The sequence below is a fragment of the Theobroma cacao genome, chromosome 7 (assembly GCF_053813885.1).
Source record: "Theobroma cacao isolate CCN51 chromosome 7, ASM5381388v1, whole genome shotgun sequence".
NCBI classification, from domain to species: domain Eukaryota; kingdom Viridiplantae; phylum Streptophyta; class Magnoliopsida; order Malvales; family Malvaceae; genus Theobroma; species Theobroma cacao.
Genome location: NC_142645.1, coordinates 20,842,696 through 20,849,117, shown reverse-complemented (window position 1 = coordinate 20,849,117; position 6,422 = coordinate 20,842,696).

The window sequence follows — 6,422 nt, the reverse complement described above, 5'->3', positions numbered from 1 at the left end:
TTTAACTTGAATTTTTTTTACTTTTTTTCATTAAGACAGATTGTAATGGATTGTTTACCTTGGGAAATGTAAAGCGAAAGTCATCCATTGACAAGAAAAGTTCATTTATAGTCACTCTTGCCTACGAAAGCCTTATAACTCCCTTTAAATGCTTTTATAATCCCATAATTGAGTTTAATTTGATTTATTTTTTTACATTTCTTGATTAAAACAGATTGTAATTTATTGTTTACCTCGGGAAATGTGAAGCGAAAGCTATCCATTGACAAGAAAAGTGTATTTATAGTCACTAATGCCTACGAAAGCCTTATTACTCGCTTTAAATGCTTTTATAATCCCATAATTTAATTTAAATTTAATTTTTTTATATTTTTTGATTAAAACAGATTGTAATTTATTGTTTACCTTGGGAAACGTGAAGCGAAACCCATCCATTGATAAAAAAAGTCCATTTGTAGTCATTCATTCGTTCGGAAGCCTATTACTCGAATTAATTCCTTTTATAATCTCACGAATGATTTTAAGTTGAATTTTTTTTACACTTTTTGTTAAAACAGATTATAATTGAACGTTTGCCTTGAGAAACGTGAAGCAAAAGCCATCCATTGACCAGAAAAGTTCATTTATAGTCAGTCATGCCTACGAAAGCCTTATGACTCGCTTTAAATGCTTTTATAATTCCATAATTGAATTTAATTTGAGTTTTTATACATTTTTTGATTAAAACGGATTATAATTGATTGTTTGCCTCGAGTAACGTGAAAGGAAAGCCATCCATTGATAAGAAAAGTCCATTTATAGACATTCATTCCTTCGGAAGGCTATTACTCGATTTAAATGCCTTTATAATCGCACAAATGATTTTAAGTTGAATTTTTTTTACACTTTTTCATTAAGACAGATTGTAATAGATTGTTTACCTTGGGAAACGTGAAGTGAAAGCCAGCCATTGACAAGAAAAGTTCATTTATAGTCACTCATGCCTACGAAAGCCTTATTACTCGCTTTAAATGCTTTTATAATCCCATAATTGAATTTAATTTTAATTTTTTTACATTTTTTGATTAAAACAGATTGTAATTGATGGTTTACCTCGGGAAACATGAAGCGAAAGCTATCGATTGTCAGGAAAAGATTATTTATAGTCACTTATGCCTACGAAAGCCTTATTACTCGCTTTATATGCTTTTATAATCCCACAATTGAATTTAATTTGATTTTTTTACGTTTTTTGATTAAAACATATTGTAATGGATTGTTTACCTGGGGAAACATGAAGCGAAAGCTATCCTTTGACAAGAAAAGTTTATTTATAGTCACTCATGCCTACGAAAGCCTTATTACTCGCTTTAAATGCTTTTATAATCCCGTAATTGAATTTAATTTTAATTTTTTTACATTTTTTGATTAAAACAGATTGTAATTGATGGTTTACCTCGGGAAACATGAAGCGAAAGCTATCGATTGTCAAGAAAAGATTATTTATAGTCACTTATGCCTACGAAAGCCTTATTACTCGCTTTATATGCTTTTATAATCCCACAATTGAATTTAATTTGATTTTTTTACATTTTTTTATTAAACCAGATTGTAATTGATTGTTTACCTCGAGAAACATGAAGCGAAAGCTATCCATTGACGAGAAAAGTTTATTTATAGTCACTCATGCCTACGAAAGCCTTATTACTCGCTTTAAATGATTTTATAATTTCATAATTGAATTTAATTTGGTTTTTTATACATTTTTTGATTAAAACATATTATAATTGATTGTTTGCCTCAAGTAACGTGAAGCGAAAGCCATCCATTGATAAGAAAAGTCTGTTTGTAGTCGTTCATTCCTTCGGAAGCCTATTACTCGATTTAATTGCCTTTATAATCTCACAAATGATTTTAAGTTGAATTTTTTTTATATTTTTTGTTAAAACAGATTATAATTGAACGTTTGCCATGAGAAACGTGAAGCAAAAGCCATCCATTGACAAGAAAAGTTTATATATAGTCACTCATGCCTACGAAAGCCTTATTACTCGCTTTAAATGCTTTTATAATCCCAAAATTGAATTTAATTTTAATTTTTTTTATATTTTTGATTAAAACAGATTGTAATTGATTGTTTAGCTCGAGAAACGTGAAACGAAACCCATCCATTGATAAGAAAAGTCCGTTTGTAGTCATTCATGCCTACGAAAGCCTTATTACTCGCTTTAAATCCTTTTATAATCCAATAATTGAATTTAATTTGATTTTTTTACTTTTTTTGATTAAAACATATTGTAATGGATTGTTTACCTGGGGAAACATGAAGCGAAAGCTATCCATTGACAAGAAAAGTTTATTTATAGTCACTCATGCCTACGAAAGCCTTATTACTCGCTTTAAATGCTTTTATAATCCCGTAATTGAATTTAATTTGATTTTTTTACATTTTTTGATTGAAACAGATTGTAATTGATTGTTTACCCCGAGAAACGTAAAGCGAAAGCTATCCATTGATAAGAAAAGTTTATTGATAGTCACTCATGCCTACGAGAGCCTTATTACTCACTTTAAATGGTTTTATAATTCCATAATTGAATTTAATTTGGTTTTTTACACATTTTTTGATTAAAACACATTATAATTGATTGTTTGCCTCGAGTAACGTGAAGCGAAAGCCATCCATTGATAAGAAAAGTCCGTTTGTAGTCATTCATTCCTTCGGAAGCCTATTACTCGAATTAATTGCCTTTATAATCTCACGAATGATTTTAAGTTGAATTTTTTTTACAATTTTTGTTAAAACAGATTATAATTGAACGTTTGCCTTTTGAAACATGAAGCAAAAGCCATCCATTGACTAGAAAAGTTCATTTATAGTCAGTCATGCCTACGAAAGCCTTATGACTCGCTTTAAATGCTTTTATAATTCCATAATTGAATTTCATTTGATTTTTTATACATTTTTTGATTAAAACAGATTATAATTGATTGTTTGCCTTGAGTAACGTGAAAGGGAAGCCATCCATTGATAGGAAAAGTCTATTTATAGTCATTGATTCCTTCGGAAGCCTATTACTCGATTTAAATGCCTTTATAATCTCACAAATGATTTTAAGTTGAATTTTTATACATTTTTTCATTAAGACAGATTGTAATGGATTTTTTACCTTGGGAAACGTGAAGTGAAAGCCAGCCATTGACAAGAACAGCTCATATATAGTCACTCATGCCTACGAAAGCCTTATAACTCGCTTTAAATGCTTTTATAATCCCATAATTGAGTTTAATTTTATTTTTTTATATTTTTTGATTAAAACAGATTGTAATTGATTGTTTACCTAGGGAAACATGAAGCGAAAGCTATCCATTGACAAGAAAAGTGTATTTATAGTCACTCATGCCTACGAAAGCCTTATTACTCGCTTTAAATGCTTTTATAATCTCATAATTGAATTGAATTTTAATTTTTTTACATTTTTGATTAAAACAGATTGTAATTGATTGTTTACCTCGGGAAACGTGAAGCGAAACCCATCCATTGATAAAAGAAGTCCATTTGTAGTCATTCATTCGTTCGGAAGCCTATTACTCGAATTAATTCCCTTTATAATCTCACGAATGATTTTAAGTTGAATTTTTTTTACATTTTTTGTTAAAACAGATTATAATTGAACGTTTGCCTTGAGAAACGTGAAGCAAAAGCCATCCATTGACCAGAAAAGTTCATTTATAGTCAGTCATGCCTACGAAAGCCTTATGACTCGCTTTAAATGGTTTTATAATTCCATAATTGAATTTAATTTGATTTTTTATACATTTGTTGATTAAAACAGATTATAATTGATTGTTTGCCTCGAGTAACGTGAAAGGAAAGCCATCCATTGATAAGAAAAGTCCATTTATAGACATTCATTCCTTCGGAAGGCTATTACTCGATTTAAATGCCTTTATAATCGCACAAATGATTTTAAGTTGAAATTTTTTTACACTTTTTCATTAAGACAGATTGTAATAGATTGTTTATCTTAGGAAACGTGAAGTGAAAGCCAGCCATTGACAAGAAAAGTTCATTTATAGTCACTCATGCCTACGAAAGCCTTATTACTCGCTTTAAATGCTTTTATAATCCCATAATTGAATTTAATTTTAATTTTTTTACATTTTTTGATTAAAACAGATTGTAATTGATGGTTTACCTCGGGAAACAGGAAGCGAAAGCTATCGATTGTCAAGAAAAGATTATTTATAGTCACTTATGCCTACGAAAGCCTTATTACTCGCTTTATATGCTTTTATAATCCTACAATTGAATTTAATTTGATTTTTTTACATTTTTTTATTAAACCAGATTGTAATTGATTGTTTACCTCGAGAAACATGAAGCGAAAGCTATCCATTGACGAGAAAAGTTTATTTATAGTCACTCATGCCTACGAAAGCCTTATTACTCGATTTAAATAATTTTATAATTCCATAATTGAATTTAATTTGGTTTTTTATACATTTTTTGATTAAAACAGATTATAATTGATTGTTTGCCTCGAGTAACGTGAAGCGAAAGCCATCCATTGATAAGAAAAGTCTGTTTGTAGTCGTTCATTCCTTCGGAAGCCTATTACTCGATTTAATTGCCTTTATAATCTCACAAATGATTTTAAGTTGAATTTTTTTTACATTTTTTGTTAAAACAGATTATAATTGAACGTTTGCCATGAGAAACGTGAAGCAAAAGCCATCCATTGACAAGAAAAGTTTATATATAGTCACTCATGCCTACGAAAGCCTTATTACTCGCTTTAAATGCTTTTATAATCCCAAAAGTGAATTTAATTTTAATTTTTTTTTATATTTTTGATTAAAACAGATTGTAATTGATTGTTTAGCTCGAGAAACGTGAAACGAAACCCATCCATTGATAAGAAAAGTCCGTTTCTAGTCATTCATGCCTACGAAAGCCTTATTACTCGCTTTAAATCCTTTTATAATCCAATAATTGAATTGAATTTGATTTTTTTACATTTTTTGATTAAAACATATTGTAATGGATTGTTTACCTGGGGAAACATGAAGCGAAAGCTATCCATTGACAAGAAAAGTTTATTTATAGTCACTCATGCCTACGAAAGCCTTATTACTCGCTTTAAATGCTTTTATAATCCCGTAATTGAATTTAATTTGATTTTTTTACATTTTTTGATTGAAACAGATTGTAATTGATTGTTTACCCTGAGAAACGTAAAGCGAAAGCTATCCATTGATAAGAAAAGTTTATTGATAGTCACTCATGCCTACGAGAGCCTTATTACTCACTTTAAATGGTTTTATAATTCCATAATTGAATTTAATTTGGTTTTTTACACATTTTTTGATTAAAACAGATTATAATTGATTGTTTTCCTCGAGTAACGTGAAGCGAAAGCCATCCATTGGTAAGAAAAGTCCGTTTGTAGTCATTCATTCCTTCGGAAGCCTATTACTCGAATTAATTGCCTTTATAATCTCACGAATGATTTTAAGTTTAATTTTTTTTACAATTTTTGTTAAAACAGATTATAATTGAACGTTTGCCTTGAGAAACGTGAAGCAAAAGCCATCCATTGACCAAAAAAGTTAATTTATAGTCAGTCATGCCTACGAAAGCCTTATGACTCGCTTTAAATGCTTTTATAATTCCATAATTGAATTTAATTTGATTTTTTATACATTTTTTGATTAAAACAGATTATAATTGATTGTTTGCCTTGAGTAACGTGAAAAGGAAGCCATCCATTGATAGGAAAAGTCCATTTATAGTCATTGATTCCTTCGGAAGCCTATTACTCGATTTAAATGCCTTTATAATCTCACAAATGATTTTAAGTTGAATTTTTATACATTTTTTCATTAAGACAGATTGTAATGGATTTTTTACCTTGGGAAACGTGAAGTGAAAGCTAGCCATTGACAAGAACAGCTCATATATAGTCACTCATGCCTACGAAAGCCTTATAACTCGCTTTAAATGCTTTTATAATCCCATAATTGAATTTAATTTTATTTTTTTATATTTTTTGATTAAAACAGATTGTAATTGATTGTTTATCTTGGGAAACGTGAAGCGAAAGCTATCCATTGACAAGAAAAGTGTATTTATAGTCACTGATGCCTACGAAAGCCTTATTAGTCGCTTTAAATGCTTTTATAATCCCATAATTGAATTTAAATTTAATTTTTTTATATTTTTTGATTAAAACATATTGTAATTGATTGTTTACCTCGGGAAACGTGAGGCGAAACCCATCCATAGATAAAAAAAGCCCATTTGTAGTCATTCATTCGTTCGGAAGCCTATTACTCGATTTAATTGCCTTTATAATCTCACATATGATTTTAAGTTTAATTGTTTTTACATTTTTTGTTAAAACAGATTATAATTGAACGTTTGCCTTAAGAATGGTGAA